This window comes from Delphinapterus leucas, chromosome 2 (genome assembly GCF_059928025.1).
Source record: "Delphinapterus leucas isolate spDelLeu-1000000601 "Yukka" chromosome 2, BTC_Dleu_Yukka2, whole genome shotgun sequence".
In the NCBI taxonomy this organism is placed as follows: domain Eukaryota; kingdom Metazoa; phylum Chordata; class Mammalia; order Artiodactyla; family Monodontidae; genus Delphinapterus; species Delphinapterus leucas.
This window is the reverse complement of record NC_143130.1, coordinates 82,062,269-82,082,489: the sequence shown is the minus strand read 5'-3', so window position 1 is coordinate 82,082,489 and position 20,221 is coordinate 82,062,269. Positions and strand designations below refer to the sequence as shown.

The following is a 20,221-nucleotide window of genomic DNA, read 5'->3' as shown; positions in this document are numbered from 1 at the left end:
TTAAAAGAATCAAGACCTGTTGAGGATGACTGTCCAAATAATAAAAACAATTAGATTAATATCCCTGAGTTGGCAGTAGCTGGGGAAGAGAGCGATTCCTTTACCATTGCCTTTTTTAAAAACTAGAATGAGTGCTCTATATTTATTCACCCCGTGGAGACACTGTGTCCAGAATATACCACCACCCTGCCTTTCCAGACCCAATCATTTGCATACCAGGATATTATTTTCACTGTTGTTTTGTAAGGGTGACTTCTACAGTGTACTGTAACCATTCCCCTGACTTCTTAAACAAAGGGCATAGACCATACCTCAACTTTTCTGTGATGAGATACTGTAACTGTATACTTGCAGAAACTGTGAATGGTGAGGGCTCCTATCCCACACACCCTACTCTGAAGGCCAAGATGAAGCATCAGTTTGGCACACAGATACTTACAAAGGCCACTAAGATGCACCGGACAGGGCTTCACCTCTCCCTCGTCCTGCCTACACCACAGCCTCACCCACGCTGACCACACCAGGGCACAGCCGTTCTCCACCCCCAGGGATATGCTTCTCAGGTGCAGTCTGGCTTACGAAAGCACACAGGATTCCATCTCTTCACAGCTGGCTTTCTTTCTTTTTTTTATATATAACTTTATTTATTTGTTTGTTTTTATTTTTGGCTGTGTGGGGTCTTTGTTGCTGCATACGGGCTTTCTCTAGTTGCGGCGGGGGGGGGGCTACTCTTCGTTGCGGTGCGCGGGCTTCTCATTGTGGTGGCTTCTCTTGATGCGAAGCACGGGCTCTAGGCACACGGGCTTCAGTAGTTGTGGCTCGCGGGCTTCAGTAGCTGTGGCATGAAGGCTCTAGAGCACAGGCTCAGTAGTTGTGGCACACGGGCTTAGGTGCTCCACGGTACGTGGGATCTTCCCGGACCAGGGCTCGAACCCTTGTCCCTTGCATTGGCAGGCAGTCTTAACCACTGCACCACCAGGGAAGTCCCATGCACAGCTGCTTTTCTTTTCCATAGTCTCCTATCCACCCTACAACACCCCCATGTTGGGTTCTAACAGTCCCACTTCTATTCATTACCCTGAGCCTCTCTACTCTTTCTTGTCCCTCATCTCCACGTACTCTTCCCAAACTAAAGTTTGTGTGTGCAAAAACTGACCTCACACCAACAACACCAGTCCATGAATACTGGTGCTTTCCTTATAACAGTGAGCTGCTATATCAATTTAAAGGTACTGGACTCTCCATAAGCTCATTTGCTACTCTGTCTTCAGGGACTTCTGCTTTTCCAATAAGGAAAGTTTTCCCCCAGCTAAGTCTGGGAACAGAGCCATTTCAGAAACCCAATTGCTTCTCCACTGTGCCAGTTTGGGGTTTACCATATACTGATAAAAAGGCAGCATGCTGACACGTTAATCATGAGTTTAAAAAACTAGCGTCTGAGGATTTCCCTGATGGTGCAGTGGTTAGGAATCCACCTGCCAATGCAGGGGACACGGGTTCGAGCCCTGGTCTGTGAAGATCCCACATGCTGCAGAGCAACTAAGCCCGTGCACCACAACTACTGAGCCTGCACGCCACAACTACTGAAGCCCGCATGCCTAGAGCCTGTGCTCTTCAACAAGAGAAGCCACCTCAATGAGAAGCACGCGCACCGCAACGAAGAGTCGCCCCCGCTCGTTGCAACTAAAGAAAGCCCGCACATAGCAACGAAGACCCAACGCAGACAAAAATAGATAAAAAACAAATAAATTAAAAAAACTAGTGTCTGTAAATATTCCACATGTGTTAACTTAGTTCTTTTAAAAACAGTAAAATAGGCTCAGAAAAATCAAACTATTTCCTGATGTTTTAGCACCACAAAACAACAGTACTAGGATTCTTAGCCTCTCTCGTTTGGTGTCAATAAGCTCTAAACAGCCAGCTATAGGTCTTCCTGGTCCTCGATCAGGCCCACTCTCTCCATTTAATATACTTACAATACATGTTTAACTGCTCCCTAAATATCATATTCTTTAATAGCTGAATCAAAAGGAAAGAAGAGAAACTCACCTGTGGTGCAGGTCCAATCTGATACACTTCTTATTGATTCTTGCCCCGTTCCACCTATGCAGTAGGCAGTCTTAGCAGGGACTGTTTGCATTTCTATCAACAGCTTTTTATAGACTAGGGCGTGCCTTGGGTTTACTTATGCAAAAGAGGACTGAGGTACTTGCAGCCATCCAGCCTATTTCTAAATCAGCCTGCCAGATCACAGTTGGCTTTTTTGCGATTGTTGTTGTTTTTTCTAATTTTCTTACCTTTGAATCAGTAAATGCTGCCTAATATCACATTTGGGGGGATTTGTTAAGTTTTACGAATGTCCCCTGGTTGCGTAAAAAGGATCTGTATTCCCTGTTTGTTGTATGCAGAATTACGTATGTACTAGTTGAAGCTAGTTAGTTGTATTTTTCAATCTGATATATCCTTGTTTATGTTTTCCTACTTCACCTGTTAGGTTTCGAGAAAAAACTGGATGGTATTTGTTTTTAGAAAATAAGCACAAGACAATGTCTTAAACGAGATGAGTATAACACATCATAAAAGAATAAGGCACTGCAGTTCTTATTAGAGAGGCCTCAAGTCTGTGGAACTCTGGGACCCACTGAGGTTCTTTAGGAGTCTATAAACTTTTATTCAAGTGTCCTTTTTCTCTTTATTGTTATTTTTTTTTAACTGGAATAAAAAGTTACAGCCAAACGAGTTATATACCACATTTAGAGACCTCCAAATTGTTCACTTACTGCCTGGCTAAGTTATTTGCTTCTGCCTTTAGTGCATACCTATTATTTGGAATTCTTATAAATCTGTCATTAATTGAGAAGGCTATAATTTGCACTAGGCTTTTGTCATTCTCTTTCCTTTTTAAAAAAAGTTTGGAGTGGATTCACATGTCCCCTCTTGTGAGAATATTTAAGGAAGCATATGTGAGCCACACTCAGTAAATGACAGCAAGGCTCAGGCACATCTGTTCAGCACATGTTGGCTTTTACTCAGTTAGGACAATTGAGCCATAAGGAATGGACACAGTATGCTGCATCCTAACATTCTATTACAGAGCACTGCAGACATGATATGTTTGGGGAGCTTCCTCTCTGACTTAGAGCTACGCTAAGCTTGGGTTACTTCTTGTTCATAGCAGATCAGTGTTTTCACAGCCAGCTGAATACTCTTGCATAGCGTCTCAGAAAAGCTACATAATGTCACTGCAGCAAATCTTTCGCTCCCTCAGAAAACTGCTCTGGTCCAGCTGGTTGCAAACTTTCTTTAGCAAGGTTCTTCACATGAAATCTTACCTGGCACTTTAACATATAAAACAGGTGAAAGTAGAACCACTCTGGTAAAAGAAGTGAAGGTAAGACCCCACCTCCAAGGCCTGTGGACCCAACAAAGTCCTAACAAGTGCTCCATTGTACACATGTGGAAAATCAACGTGGAAAGCTCGACCTCAAATGGCTCTGAATCATCTCTTTTACCTTCCACTTTGTACCCAACACTTCCTGCCTGCCTAAACACCTCAAACTGACACCTCAAAAATGCCATCTCTCAAATCTCATCCCCTTACCACAACCTTAGGACTCTTCTTATCTGGGATTGAAAATCTGGAATGTATTGGGTGACCCTGGTAAGAATTCCAAGAAGGGCTACCTGGAGCTTCACAGAATAAGTCTGTAGGAAAGGACAATGATCACTGGGTCAATCAAAGGGAAAGAAGAGCTGTGGATCTAAGGCTGAAGAGTCTAGGGAAAATCTAGACCAAACTGGCTAGAAGTGAAGCAAGGGGCAGCATCCCCCTTGGGACAGAAAACCAGTGTTCTTGAAAAAGGGAACTATTGGGAGGATGTTTATAACCAGCTACACTGGTGATCTTTTCCCAAAGGGCATTATAAAGCATAGCCATGTCAGTCTCAATGGACTCAACACCTATGCTTGGGTGGAACCCTCAAAAGTCAAGATATGCTTTGAAGACCACAGTGAAATGTTGATATAGCAAACTTAAAATAACTGAGAATATATTATTTTGTGCTACGTCAGAAGCCACTTTGTACTAAAGTACAGCACAGGATAACACAAAGCAGCATAAATTTAAAAAAAAAAACTGATGGGAGAAAAACTTAAAATTCTCTCCACCAACTTGACTTTTTTCTATAAATTCAAAAGAAATTGCTAGTATTATATTTTCTCCATAGAACCCCCTGTTCCAGCTAATGGCTATGTCATGAGGAATGTTTCATATGAAAGGACTGCTACTGGGACTTCCCTGGTGGCACAGTGGTTAAGAATCCACCTGCCAATGCAGGGGACACGGGTTCAAGCCCTCGTCCAGGAAGGTCCCACATGCCGCGGAGCAACTAAGCCCTTGCACCACAACCACTAAGCCTGTGCTCTAGAGCCCGCAAGCCACAACTCCTGAGCCCGCATGCTGCAACTACTAAAGCCCGTGTGCCTAGAGCCCGTGCTCCACAACAGTAGAAGCCACCGCAATGAGAAACCCACACACCGCAACAAAGAGTAGCCCCCGCTCACCGCAATTAAAGCCCACACGCAGCAACGAAGACCCAACGCAGCCAATAAATAAATTAATTAATTTAATTTAAAAAAAAAAAGACAGGACTGCTACTCAGAACCATAAGAAAGTTCCAGGGAAGGAGGAAAGGGCATGGGGAAGACGGGAACAGAGCAATCCCTAGTGTTCCCTACCAGAGCAGGCAGCCTCATATGAAGATGGCATAGAACCAACTTCAGGCCAGAAGGGGGAGATACAAATGGAGGTCCCAGACAGGTGGACAAAGTCACATCAAAGTCAAACACCAAAAAAGTAAGGAGCAGATCAAAAAGGGGAGAGATGGCTTGTGGATTTGAGCAATTCAGGAGGACAGCTAGCCATACAGACTGGGAAGACCACTTGCTCATCAGAGCCAGTAGGAACAACACCTAGAAAAGACCCAGGTAGCTGTTGCTTTATCAAAAGCCAGAGAGATTCTTCCTTTCTAAGTCAGGACAATTTATTCCATCTACTTGCTCTCCCCTGCTTAACCTATCCAATTTCAAAGGCTCCCTAATCAACCCAAACAGGTTCCTTCACTAAGTTTCCTCCAGCTGCCCTGGGCAAATGGAAAAGTCAAGCATCCAGGTTAGAACTTGGTTCCCAAAGCCATACCTGTCTTTGTCATCAGCCAAGCCTGGGATAAGGACACCTATGGGAACCAAGCTCCTATTTTCTTTTTTTTTTTTGGGGGGGGTGGATGGGTAAGAAGTGGATTTATATAACACAAAATAAAGATTCTGTGTTAGCAAGGAAACTATGAATCAGCAAGAGAACAAGCTTCTATTAGGAAACTGGACATTTACCGCATACATTCTAGTGCAAGAGGTGTTACATTTTGTTAAGATGCAAAATGTTTCTTTACTCAGGAGATGCAGTGTGATTTTCCAAACCAAAATCTGGGGCATGAGGTCTGTCAGTGGATTTTCATGACCGTTTTGGGAAAAAGGCAGAATTGGGAATATAGTTTAGTTACCAAAGTACTGGAATTTCTAAAGCACCTCACTAATTTATAGGGGAAATACACAGAGAAGAAAGTGAAATGAAGCAGTATCGGAAAAGCCATGGAGTTGGCCATCACAACACACCTCTGTGCACAGAGGACACGTGCAATCATTTGAGTTCCCTTCACTTCTGACCATCAGGGCTCAGGACTGAGACCCTACTGATCGCCGTAGTAGAGAAAGGGGAAGGGAAGTTGTTTCAATGGCAACATCCTCACCTACTTATGTTCCTCTTCTCACAGTCTCAGTAATTAACAGTATGACCACGAACTAAGCCAAAAGTTTCTCTACCCATTCCACTCTCAGCCTGGAAACCAGTCCTCCTAGGCCACATCATGCTCTGGATATTCCTTTAACCAATGTTTTCTCAATATGTATGAGTGCTTTATCTTGGTTAACTTGGATGGGTATTACACTACTTCTGAGTACTCCTCTCCCATTCCTCAGCTCCCCAGTAAACTTGCGTATTGCCGGGACTGTTCTTCTTGTGTGTCGCTTCCCCTCCACACCTCACCGCTGGACTTAAAACAGGCCAGCTGTCACTCAATTGCTAATTGTGTCTACCATCTGGCTTTCTCTGACAGCCTTTTCCTTCCTCTGTTTCCCTCTGTTCCCTGCTGATTTCATTCAGGAATGACTCATAAGGTGTCTTGGAGCTCCACTGATAGCGGCTCTTTTTTTTTTTTTTTTAATAAGTTTATTTATTTATTTATTTTTGGCTGTGTTGGGTCTTCGTTGCTGCGCGCAGGCTTTCTCTAGTTTTGGCGAGCATTAGAGTGTGTGGGTTCCTCATTGCAGTGTCCTCTCTTTGTTGCGCAGCACGGGCAATAGGCTCACGGGCTTCAGTAGTTGTGGCACGAGGGCTCAGTAGCTGTGGCGCACGGGCTTAGTTGCTCTGCAGCATGTGGGATCTTCCCGGACCAGGGTTCGAGCCTGTGTCCCCTGCATTGGCAGGCGGATTCTTAACCACTGAGCCACCAGGGAAGTCCCTAGCTGCTCTTTTTTGATAAATTAAATTATATTTGCATTCAACTCAACAGTATTTGATAAGCAGTTTATGTGTCCAGTACTGTGTTGGCAACTACAAATGACACAAGAGAAATATGAGAACCCTCAAGAACTTGGTAATTGGGATGAGCAAATAAAATGAACTCACTTCCAACAAAGGACAAATAAGACAAGATAATCAGGAAGCAAAATGTCACCCAGCCCAGGATATCAAAAGTGAAATGGGGGGCTTCCCTGGTGGCGCAGTGGTTGAGAGTCTGCCTGCCGATGCAGGGGACGCGGGTTCGTGCCCGGGTCCGGGAGGATCCCACATGCCGCGGAGCGGCCGGGCCCGTGAGCCATGGCCGCTGAGCCTGCGCGTCCGGAGCCTGTGCTCCGCAACGGGAGAGGCCACAGCAGTGAGAGGCCCTCGTACCACAAAAAAAAAAAAAAAAAAAAAAAAAAAAAGTGAAATGTGCTTGATGTCAGAACACCTGGATTCTGCAACTTACTTCCTAGCTGTGTGATCTCGGGCAAGTCGCATAACCTCTCCCAGCCTGTTTCCTCAATATGGGAGTATTTATCTAGCAAGATCACTGGGAGGATTAAAGACACCAAGAGGTCAGAAACAGGGCACAATCTGACCAAGGCTTCAAGCAGAAACCAGGGCCTTAGCTGAACACCTTCAAAGCCGGAAGGGATTTAGCTCAGTGGTGGTAAGTAGGAAAGATGGAATGTTTGGTGCAAGAACATGTTTTGACTGCAATTTAACAAGTATTGAGAAGCCCTGTTAACTACTTCAAAGGCTACGAATGTAAATACGATATAGTTCTTTCCCTCAAAATTTACAGTCAGAGAAACATAAGACAAATCCACAAATAACTATAAAACTGGCTATAAATTCAAAGGAATGCTTATGAGGCAATGTGGCAAGCTGAAGAAGGCTGGACAACGAACCCGTCAGTGTGCTGGGTACTCGTTTCAGCTCTGCTACCATCTGCGTGTGATCCAGCATGGGTCACCACCCCTTCTCCAGGCCTTGTTGCCTCAAATATGAAATAAGACGGCTGAACTCAATGGTCTCTTCCCTACACAAACATTCTACATTTGAAGAGTTTAGCCACGAGACGTTTAAATGGGGTCATGGTGGCAGCTGTCCCTCATGTCACCTCTCACTCCTTAAAGACGAGAGCCTAGACATGAGCATGAGATGGAAAAGATCCAAGAGACATCTGCATTGATTTTGTGGATTCTTGATGGTAAATAAAATGGTTATAGTATAAAAAAAAAATAATAATAAAATGCAGTGCCTCACTGGGTAGAGGAGGAAGCAGCAAAGAGAAAGTACTACCAAGAATGAAACTGGGTGACCAAGACAGCAAAATGGGGCTGCTGACAGAAACAGGATATTTGAAGTTCGGGAAGGGAGAGAGCTGAAGTGGGCAGAAGGTTCTGGTGGGTGGCCCCCAGATTTCTGGAGGGAAAAGATGATGAGATTGGATTGGGACAGACTGAGAATTAGGGGTCAACAAAGCCACATGACAGAGAAGTGCTTGAAAACCATCCCCTTTCACTATGGTCCCACATTTATCTCTGTCCTTGGGACAGAGGCAGAGGGGCCAACAGTGAAAGGTCCAAAAAGAAGGCCATGACTGTACAAACCACAGAAGAGGGAACACACAAGACCAAGGATCACAGCAGGGTGTTCTCGTTCAAACTAAATTACATGGGACATGGTGGGAAGTCCCTGCTGTTGTGATGAAACTTCATTTGCAGACATCATGCCTCTAGTATCTGACAGTAAGTAAAAGGGAAATGTCAAGGAGGACAGCTGGATATCTCCTTGCCTCTAGACTGTTCTCTCCTTTGGGGAGCCTTTATTAGGGCACCAATTCAGATTCAAAACATCACCCTATATCCCACCCATCTGACTACATGTTAATAAAAATACATACTGGCCAGGGGTATATCATTTTCCTTCAGCCTCATTCTCTGCCTCTCTCACTCGGCTTGAAATAATTACCACTTTTACCGCTGATATTAAGAAATGACAAGCCCAAACCCTTTTCTAATTACTTAATGGCTGTGGGTTTTCAGAAGACAATTAGCTAACTAGACCATGTCCCCCATGTTTTTGTTCTCATTTAAAATAAAGCAACACTTCTATAAATACGCATGTGCACCATCTCCTGATGCATGCCAGCAAGAGCTTCTCCAGGATATTGTTTGGCAACCTTTTTCATGCTATTTGTTTGACGAACTGGGTCAAATGCTCATAATCGAAGGCCACAGATCTGGGCATTCCAGCAATGCCAGGCCCTGCCCAACAACCGTGAGAGAAGAAGCGTTTACTGTCTCAACACATCTGAACCAATTCAGAACATACCAGGGGAGAAGGGTAGATACCAAAGAGTGACATTCCTGGGGCATAGGTATGTGCGCGTTCAATAATATTCAGTACAAGACAATGCCAAATTGTTGTCCAGCATAATTGTTGTACTCTCCCAACTTCACATCTTCACCAACATTTTATTGTCAGACTTCTCAGAATGGTAACACACTGTATCTAAATTAGCATTTCTTTTATTGCTAATGTGGTTGAGCCATTCAATTTCTTTTTTTTTTTAATTTGTTGGCCATTTGATTTCTTCTTGTGGAAGAGCATAGTCATGTCCTTTCCCTTTTCCTTCTGTTGGGTTGTCTTTTTCTTACGGACATGCAGGAGTTCTTCATATATTCTGGCTACTCGTCCTTTGTCAGTTACAGAGGTTGCAAATATCTTCTTCCTGTTTGTGGTTTGTCTTTTCACTTTTTTTTTCTTAATTGAAGTATAGTTGGATTTGCAATCTTGTGTTAATTTCTGCTGTACAGCAAAGTGACTCAGTTTATGTAGAGAGAGAGAGAGAGAGAGAGAGCGCGAAAGAGTCTTTTTTATATTCTTTTCCATTATGGTTTATCTCAGGATATTGAATATAGTTCCCTGTGCTACACAGTAGGACCTAGTTGTTTGTCTTTTCACTTTTTTAATGTGAAAAAAAAAGTAGTCATATCTATCAAGCTTTTATAGATAGTTCTTTTCATATCATGAAAGAAATCCTTCTTTACCTAAAGTAATAAAGATATTCTTCTACATTATTTTCTAAAAGATTTTGCCTTTCACATTAAGTCTTCAATCCAGTGGGAATTTTTAAGGTGTATGTGGGAATCCAATTTCATTAGTTTCCCCAGAAGGACACCTAATTATCATAGTGCCATTTATTGAGAAAAATTATACTTTCCCTAGTGAGTCACCATATCTGATTAGATCTGTTTCATGGCTCTCTCTTCTGTTCCTTTGGTCATTTTCATTATCCCTGGGCCAATGTCATATGGTCTTAACTACTACTATGGCTTTATAATACAGCTTTATATTTATTGTTTATATCTGGGAGGACCAGGCCCCTCTACCTCACTGTGGACATCCTTGACCTTTCACACTTCCATCTAAGTTCCTCAAAAACCATACGGAAATTTTGATTTGGAGTACATTAAATCTATAGATCAAATTGAGAAGACTGACTTATTCATGATATTGAATCTATCCATGTAATGTATAATCTCTACCTTTATTTATGTCTTCTTTAACGCCTTTAAAAATGTTGTCAAAGTAAATTCTCTTCATAAAGACCTTGTACATTTTTAGATTTACTGGTACTTTATATTTTTGTGACTATTATAAGTGACATCTTTTAAATATATATAATATATATGTAGTATATATATATATATATACACACACACACATATATATATACATTCTATATATTTCTTTTCTAATCTTTATACCTTTTATTTATATTCCTTGTCTTACTGTACCAGTTAGGACCTCCAAAAGTACTGAATAAAAATCTTGTCTTGATTCTAACGTTTCACTGTGATGAATAACATTTGCTACAGGATTTTGGTACACACTCTTATCAGGTTAAGGAAGTGCACCATCTATTACTAGTTTTCTAAGAATGAGTATTATGAATGCATATCAATTTTATCAAATTTCGTTCCTAAATCTATTGGGAAAATTATGTGGGTTTTTTTTCTTCTTCCATCTGTTAATTTACAAGCTTTTATAATTATTCTGCCTTTTTTTTTTTTTTACATCTTTATTGGAGTATAATTGCTTTACAATGGTGTGCTAGTTTCTGCTTTATAACAAAAAAATATGGAACACTTCAAGAATTTGTGTGTCATCCTTGCACCGGGGCCATGCTAATCTTCTCTGTATCGTTCCAATTTTACTATATGTGCTGCCGAAGCGAGCACTATTCTGCCTTTGATCTTTATTTTTCCTTTCTTCTAGTTTTTTCTCTAACTTTCCTGACTTCTCCTCTTTACCTATACTCTCTACCCAAGACTTCTCTTTCAAAGTCACTGTTTCTTCCATGTCCATCCCTGAGGAGAGGAGGCTATAGTTCTCAGAATCATTAATAAATATTTGAATGAATAAAAAAATGAAATACCTAATAAGGATCACATAATTGAGAGGATTTATTCAAAACCAATCTTCAAATGTAACACATCACGTGTACATACGTTGCTCTAGCTTGGAGCCAAAAGAAAAAGGTTACTCAAGATGCAGTCAGTTAGAGACAGAAGTAATTATTACAGAAAGTTTTCAACTGAAATAGTCTTTTACTCCCCAGAGGAATATCAGAAAATCATTAGCTGTCTTTTGAATTTCTGTTCAGTACTATGTTGGACTTTAAGTACTGGGGTTCAAGCGCCCCCCCATTATAACACCTAGCAATGAGGGTGATAGATTTCAAAAATGGTAAGCATCTTAAGAGAGATAAAAAGTGATGCTTATATATATTTTGCAATTCAACACTACCAGCCAAAGGGGCCAGCCCATGCCTCAAAACCTTGGTTCCAAACCTAAACCAGACCAGCCACAATGATCATCTAATTTGTACGATCTGAGGATAGAGGGGGAAATATAGTTACTTCCTTTTGCTTAAAACAGGATGAACAAATCTGATTTGTGGAATGCTGCATCAAGGGAGGTTATACCTCTAGAAAAGACTGGACAGGTTCTGTTTTAATGAGGGGTTATTATCTGTTTGTTTTGTTCATTCATTTAATAGTTGAGTGCCCACCACAGGCAAACACTGTGCAAGGTGATAGAAATGCAAATAAGACAGATACAGCACCTGCCCCACCCCCCCACCCCCCCTGCCAAATTCACCATCTAACGGAGAACATTGACCACTGAAGCAAGACTCCAAGTGTGGTTAGTACCTATGGCTGGCATAATGGAAGGAGCACATGAGATTAACACCTAACCTAGATACAGGTGAGGTAGGTTCTGAGAGGAAGTGTACAAAGGGTTTGGTGTCTGGAGATGGAGAAGTTCTCTAAGTAATTTGCCCTAAATAGTACATTAAAGCTGGGATTCCCTAGGGGGAAAGCATTCTACAGTCCAACAGTGTAGAACAGGAGAGAATAGAAAAGCTGAAAGATCCAAAGACCCTCATCCATACTCTCCCCTCATCCCACCCCACTGCCCATACACACACACAACTGTGTGACTCACCCTGAAGGCTACAGTTTAAAAAAAAAAAAGTCAATGTATTCCCCAGATACTTGGAGAAAAGACTGTGACAGTGAGTATGAAACAGGTTCCTCATCTTTCTTGCCTTACTATACCTCTCTTGTTATGCACTAGATCCTACCCAATCTGCCATCTCCCTCTACTAGTCAAAAAATGTGCTTTTCATATAGATGGCTAAAAAGCACATAAAAAGATGCTCAACATCACTAATTATCAGAGAAATGCAAATCAAAACTACAATGAGGTTATCACCTCACACCAGTCAGAATGGCCATCATCAAAAAGTCTACAAACAATAAATGCTGGAGAGGGTGTGGAGAAAAAGGAACCCTCCTACACTGTTGGTGGGAATGTCAACCGGTACAACCACTACAGAGAACAGCATGGAGGTTCCTTAAAAAACTAAAAATAGGGGCTTCCCTGGTGGCGCAGTGGTTGAGAGTCCACCTGCCGATGCAGAGGACATGGGTTCGTGCCCCGGTCTGGGAAGATCCCACATGCCGCGGAGCGGCTAGGCCCGTGAGCCGTGGCTGCTGAGCCTGCGTGTCCGGAGCCTGTGCTCCACAATGGGAGAGGCCACAACAGTGAGAGGCCCGCGTACCGCAAAAAAAAAACAACAAAAAAAAACCACCTAAAAATAGAACTACCATATGATACAGTAATCCCACTCCTGGGCATACATCCAGAGAAAACCATAATTCGAAAAGACACATGCACCTCAATGTTCATAGAAGCACTATTTACAATAGCCAGGATGTGGAAGCAACCTAAATATCCATCGACAGAGGAATGGATAAAGAAGATGTGGTACATATATACAATGGAATATTACTCAGCCATAAAAAAGAACAAAATAATGCCATTTGCAGCAACATGGAGGGATCTAGAGATTATCATACTAAGAGGAGTAATTCAAAGACAAATATATGATAACACGCATATGCGGAATCTAATTTTTAAAAATGATACAAATGAACTTATTTACAAAACAGAAACAAACTTTCAAATATCAAAAACAAACTTATGGTTAACAAAGCGGAAAGGTGGGGGATAAATCAGGAGCTTGGGATTAACATACACACACTACTATATATGAGCTAGACAACCAACAAGGACCTACTGTATAGCACAGAGAACTCTACTCAGTATTCTATGAAAACCTATATGAGAAAATAATCTGAAAAAGAATGAATATGTGTATAACTGAATCACTTTGCTGTACACCTGAAACTAATACAACATTGTAAATCAACTATAATCCAATAAAAATTTTTTTAAAATGTGATCTTATCACTTTTTAAACGGTGACATCTTGGGGCTTCCCTGGTGGCGCAGTCGTTGGGAGTCTGCCTGCCGATGCTGGGGACACGGGTTCGTGCCCCAGTCCGGGAAGATCCCACATGCCGCGGAGCGGCTAGGCCCGTGAGCCGTGGCCGCTAAGCCTGCGCGGCCGGAGCCTGCACGTCCGGAGCCTGTGCTCCGCAACGGGAGAGGCCACAACAGCGAGAGGCCCACGTACCGCAAAAAATTTAAAAATTAAAAAAAAAAAAAAAAAGGTGACATCTTGGACTTTCCTGGTGGCGCAGTGGATAAGAATCCACCTGCCAATGAGGGCACACGGGTTCAAGCCCTGGTCCGGGAAGATCCCACATGCCACAAAGCAACTAAGCCCATGCGCCACAACTACTGAGCCCACGTGCCACAACTACTGAAGCCCGCGCGCCTAGAGCCCGTGCTCCGCAACGAGAAGCCACTGCAATGAGAAGCCCACGCACCGCAACGAAGAGTAACCCCTGTTCACCGCAACTAGAGAAAACCCACGCAGCAACAAAGACCCAGCACAGCCAAAATAAATTTAAAAATTTAAAAAAAGGTGACATCTTCATTTTAAAATTAAAGAAGTTGAAGGTACATTTCTAAACTCTAGCTAATTATTTAGGATGCACTTTTGAAAAAACTGCCAAGTTTTATTTTTTGTTTTTCAATTGGCCTATACAATTATACTAAAGTCTGTATTTAACTTCATGAAATACACCTATTTTACCAGGGATGTTAGATGAAAAAGGGCAGTTAAATAGAAATCAGCAAGCAGCTCTCAAACAAACTTCTAGAGTCTTTCATCCTAAGAAAAGTAAATTAAACATCACAAGACTATATAGAATTGTAATTCGCACCTGACTCCAAGGAGCCCCAGGGTCATTGCCAGCAGTAAGTTTTCTAACACCATAAAAACAAAAACAAAAACAAAACAAAACAAAACAAAAAACAGTCTATCTTCATTCTGTGATTTCTATAAACACTTAATCACTTTTACTTTTTAAACACTTTTCAGAACTATAAAAACTAGACTAGATGGCAATCTATTTTTTTTAACACACTTTTAAGTGGCTTTAAAGGAAAAATTTGGGGGACTTCCCTGGTGGCAGAGTGGTTAAGAATCCGCCTGCCATAGCAGGGGACACAGGTCGATCCCTGGTCCGGGAAGATTCCACATGCTGTGGAGCAACTAAGCCTGTGCACCACAACTACTGAGCTTGCGCTCTAGAGCCCGCAAGCCATAACTACTGAGCCCACGTGCCACAACTACTGAAGTCCTTGCGCCTGGACCCCATGCTCCGCAACAAGAGAAGCCACTGCAACAAGAAGCCCGTGCACCGCAACAAAGAGTAGCCCCCGCTTGCCGCAACTAGAGAAAGCCAGCGGGCAGCAACGAAGACCCAGCGCAGCAGAAAATAAATAAGTAAATTTATATAAATAAATAAATAAAGGAAAACTTGGCTCAAGAGACAAATGCAGGGACTTCCCTGATGGTTCAGTGGTTAAGACTCCGTGCTTCCACTACAGGAAGCGCGGGTTTGATCCCTGGTCAGGGAACTAAGATCCCGCATGCCATGAGGCACCGCCAAAAAAACAAAAAAGGCAAATGCAAAATCAGAAAAATTATAAAGGATAGGATGATGTGGAGAATGGCTGTGACAGATACGGAAGTACTTCCCAAGAAATATACATACACCAAATGTCCTTAAATATAACCAGAACTAAATGCAAAATGATATATAAATATCAATCCAAAAGGTGTTAATAATTTTAAATAAAATTTGACAAGTGGACTGTCCTACACCAATGATCCAAAGATATACCAGCAAAGCCTGAAGACACTGAGGAGGGAGAGCCTGGTATGAATGATAGAAATTCAGGTCGTGGCTGATGAGCAGATCAGTTCAAACATCATGCCTGTAATAAGTTAGCACTGAGAACAGGCCCTGCGCTCATCACTATGTTAAGCACCTAGAACAAGGCTCTAGAAAAGCAACGTCTAATAGAAGCGCTGTACGTGGAAATGAACAATGAAAATGCAGTGGAACAAGAACGTCACAGAAATATGCACACAACACTGGGCAGCCAGGAGGCCTGGGGCAGAGAAGGCCAGAGGGGCGGGGAGCCCACTATGCCGCCTCACAGAGGGGCACCTGAGCCAAGGACTTACATCAGCACACAGAGACGCAAGTGACAAATGTGAATGAACAAAAATTACACAGTTCACGTATGATGTGGTAAAGGACTTCACCTCATATGTCAAATAAGCATTATCCTTTAAAGATCATGGAAACCATCAACCAAAATGATCACAGATGCCAATCCGAAAGGCGTAACCGAGTTTTGATGGAATTAGGTAAGGGCTGTCTGACATTCGAAGTACAAAACACAGGCGCGGTTTAGAGCCATGAGAAGGGAGCAGGTGCTGGGGTGACTGAATGGGAGGGTGGGAGTCGGGAAAGAGCATTTGCACTTGCAAAGGTCTAAGAGGGAAAAGGCTACGATGCACTTAGGGGACCTCAGCAGATGCATGCCGCTATAGGGCTGCACGGGGAGGCGACAGGAGGTGTCCCAACAGGCTGAAAAGATGGGAGAGAGTTGGGACCTGGGCCTGAAGGGACTCTTATATGGCACTAGGAAGTCTTGTGTTGCCCTCTGGGCAATGGAAAGCCACTACAGGCTTTTACGAAGAGGAGGAATACAAGGTCTGTGTCTTAGAAAGATCTTTCTGGCAGCCACATGGAGACTGGGAATACACAGAGGACCAGGAAGCTATGAGGAGAGACAGTGAGTGACATGTGTTGGTGACAGTGGGATGAAGAAGAAGGGATTAACTCAAGATAGATTTAGGAGGCAGAAAATCAGTATAATTTCTTAACTGACTGGTATAGGAGTTAAAGATAACCGAAACTGAATGAAAGGTATTATCATTAACTAAGAGAGGAAAAGCTGGTTTGAGATGATTATAAGTAATACTCACTGACTACTAAGCCCTTTAAAATATTAACTCATTAGAGCTTCACAACCCTATGAATTCTCTAATTTACAGATGAGAAAAAACTCATGCATAGAAAGGCTAAGTAAGTTCTCCAAGGTCACACAGCCAATAAAAGGCAAAGCCAAGATTTGAACCCAGACACACTCTCAACTACTACGTTATACTGTATGGGACAAGACCAATTAAATGTCCCTCATGTCTCAGGGACATCCAGGGAGTTGTGTTTACTTGGCATGTGGAAAACAGAAACAGGGCTCAAAAGAAAAACAAGGGTTAACACGACGGATTTTAAAGCCATCAACACAGTTGATTTACTGAGAAAATGGGAGAGATAAGATGGCCTTTTAGAGTGAAGAGCCAAAATGTTAAGGCTCAGCCAGAGAGATCCAAGAAGGACACTAGGAAGGAAATTTTTCCAACGACAGTCCATAGGCTGGGTCAGTCACCACCGCACAGAGGTGCCAGCTTAAAGCCGTCTGGACTTTCTCCTTCTTGTGAAAACAGAGGATCCATTCAATATTTGCTGAGTGATAAATCCAGCACTTACAATAAAGGACCCCTTTACAGGCGACATCAGGGAGAAGAGAAGCCCAACAAAATCGATGCTCTCAGCTCTTGGATGATTTGCATCTGTGTTTGAGCAAAGTGGCTCCTGCCTCCAGAGAAGCAGCAGCAATGCGAGCTCACCTCTCACGCAGCGCCCTCATCTCATCACCTCCCTACCCTCCAACTCCCACCGAACCCAGCCTCTGCTCTGCCAAGAGGGCAGGGCCCCGGCCACGCCACAGCAACACCGGGAGCGCCGGAGAGAGCAGGAAGGTGTCCTCTTGCAAAGACAGCCCCAGAGAACGATGGCTTCTGCAAAAATCAGCTTTTGTTTTTAATGGGCCTGTTCCATGACTCATCAGGTATCACATATGCTGCACCCTGGCTCAAGCTATAAATCAACCAAGTTCCTAGGGAGGAAGAAGGGAATGACAGCAAAAGAGAGACGAGAAACAGAGGGAAGTGGAGAGCATGTCCTCCGTGAGCACTCAGGTACTGAGGGACTGGAAAGGGCAGATGCTGAACCAGCGGCAGAGGCAGCCCTGGGCTCCCAGCCCTGCCAAACAGGCGCAGGTCCTGGTTCCCGTGGCGCTATCCTGCTGGCCGGTAAGGTTGCATCAGCATTCTCTTTCTACCACAGTTCCTGTCTTGTGGGCGGCAGCAGCAGCAAGAAAGAAGACAAAATGTTGTTTGTACTCTAATGGCTGCTGGGTCACTGAACACTGTGCCTGGAAAGAATAAAGGGAAAGTGGAAAGAGACAGAGAAACTAACCAAGGTGGGAGCAAACTCCTTTGGGACGTATTAACTACAACCTGGACATTCTATAGATGAAATGCCCTCATGAATAAACACTCCTCCCCAAAACTTTTTTTTTTTGGTACTTAGAAGAATCTCAACAGAGAATGTCGGCTTTTTATCAAGTCTCTTTCTCATGGGCCTTTTTTTTTTTTTTTTTTTTTTGCCACACCACGTAGCATGCAGGATCTAAGTTCCCCAACCAGGGATGGTCCCCTGCAGTGGAAGTGCAGAGCCCTAATCACTGGCCCACCAGGGAAGTCCCCCTCTCATCTGATTTCTGATGAGACTTTGGGTTCACTCCTAGGTGAAAGCATGAACTGTGACCAAGAAAAGAAAATGATGTACTGGGGTGGAAGTCAGGACACTGCCTTGGCTCTGACGCTCATCAGCCAAATGACTTGAGCACTTTGAAGCCTCAGTTTCTTCATTTGTGAAATGAGGAGGTCAGGCTAGATGAATGTTAAGGGTCCTTCTACTCTCCTCACCTAGCTTGAGGGTGTTCCGGAGCAAGGCAGCCCTTCCAGGTGCCCTTGTGCCAAGATGCTGATTGTGTCTCCAGGGACACCCAACAGTGAAAGTGGCCACGATTCAATGGAAGAGATAAGTGAACGCACACTCACGAAGTTATATCCATACATATGATTAAACCAATGTTAGTGGGCAGAGACCATGTCTTATTTATCTTCACACACTCAACAGCCAACACAGTCTAGGCACCTGGCTTAATAAATACTTATTGCATGCACGTGGAGGCAAAGTGTGATGTAATGAAATCGTTCAAATTTATCTGTTATGAGTTGAATTGTGTTCCCCCAAAATTCATATGTTGAAGTCCTAACTCGCAGTACTTCATAACATGACCTGATTTGGAAGAGGGTCCTTAGAGAGGGTATCAAATGAAAAAGAGGTCATTAGAGTGGGCCCTAATCCAATGTGACTGGTGTCCCTATAATAAGATTTCTGAACAGAGACACACAGAAAAGGAAGATGACAGGAAGAGACAGAGGGAGAAGACAGCCATATACAAGCCAAGGAGAGAGGCCTGGAACAGACCCTTCCTTCAGAGCCCCCAGAAGGAGCCAGCCCTGCCAACACGTTGATCTCAGACTTCTAGGCTCCAGGACTGAGACAAGAAATTTCTGTTATTTAAGCTACACAGTCTGTGACACTTTGTTATGGCAGTTCCAGCAAACTGGTACATATCTAAAAGTAGGGAGAATTGTATAATAAGATACCCCATCATACTCATCACCCAGATCTTTCATTCCTGCATACTATCACTAAGCACCTCTAAAATAGATGGACCTTTCCTCACAATGCTGTTTCCAAACATCACAAAATTAATAATTGGAAGGCAAATTTAACTGACAGAAGAAATACATCTTATACTAAAGCACATGCTTATATAATTCTCCACTAGAGCTATTAACAATATTGAAAACAAAATCCCAATAAGCTTCAATTGTTGTGGATAAAATGCTCAGAGGATGAGCGAGACTCTTAGAGCAATTCCATTCCATAATCGGCTCTCTTATTCAACATATTATCTGAGAATAAAAGCCTCTGTTACTTTGTTAAAGTACAGAAAAGAAAGGAAGAATGCAGTCAGTATTCATACTCACTATCTGGTAACTGAAAATGCACTTTTCAAACTAAACCCAAGAAATTTAGCAGATGTCTTGGAGTCTTTGTTTAAAAAAAAAATTAACATGTGCAGTGGCATTTTATGTTAAATTGCACGTGTTTTAAGTACTTGAAAATTGGCATGGCAGAACTCTACCTCCCTCCCCACCACCAAAAAAAGGAAAAGCATACCTTGATAAAGTATAAATCGCTGGTTAATTTTCCTAAAACTTTAGAGACTGGCGTTCCCAATACTTCAACAATTAGACAACTTGGAATCACATGTCCTCTTCTAAAAAGTTACTTTTTGTCTAATACAAAGATGTGAAAGTCAGAATCGCCTACTTGTAAAAGTTTTTCAAAAGAGTCTTTTGAAAAGCAATTTGCTCCATCAACTTTCAAAATCAGGCATCTCTGTAAAAACCCACAATCCAGCTAATTAGTCTCAGCTGTTCGTCATATGGCCTGCAAGCCAGTCAAGTGACTTTGCCCCTTTCAAGTTTTTACTAAAACCCAATCTCCTGGTCTCTCAGACAGAAGGTGGCTGTATTAACCGCCTTCCAACGTTAGAAGACTCACACTTCAACTTTTTCTTTTTCCCCCCCATCAAAAAATTAGATGTTTCTTGAAAAAACATCTTTAAAGGTACTGTGTTCTCAAGGCCCTGAAGGTTTATATTAATATTGTTTCTTTACAAACACAAGGCCTGATCCAAACAAACACCACGGGACATCAGTGTTAAGTGGCAGAAGTGACGGGACTTCCTACACCTCTCACT

The 20,221-nt window shown here is 42.7% G+C and overlaps 1 protein-coding gene and 1 non-coding gene across 4 annotated transcripts in view; both read right to left on the bottom strand.

Moving 5' to 3' along the window:
* RAB27A (RAB27A, member RAS oncogene family) overlaps positions 1–20,221 on the bottom strand; it is a 73,385-nt gene that overhangs the window by 37,853 nt on the left and 15,311 nt on the right. The gene's annotated exons all lie outside the window — the stretch shown is intronic.
* Positions 10,766–10,872, bottom strand: LOC115802799 (U6 spliceosomal RNA). Its single transcript, XR_004023347.2, has one exon. It is a non-coding gene; the product is annotated as a U6 spliceosomal RNA (small nuclear RNA).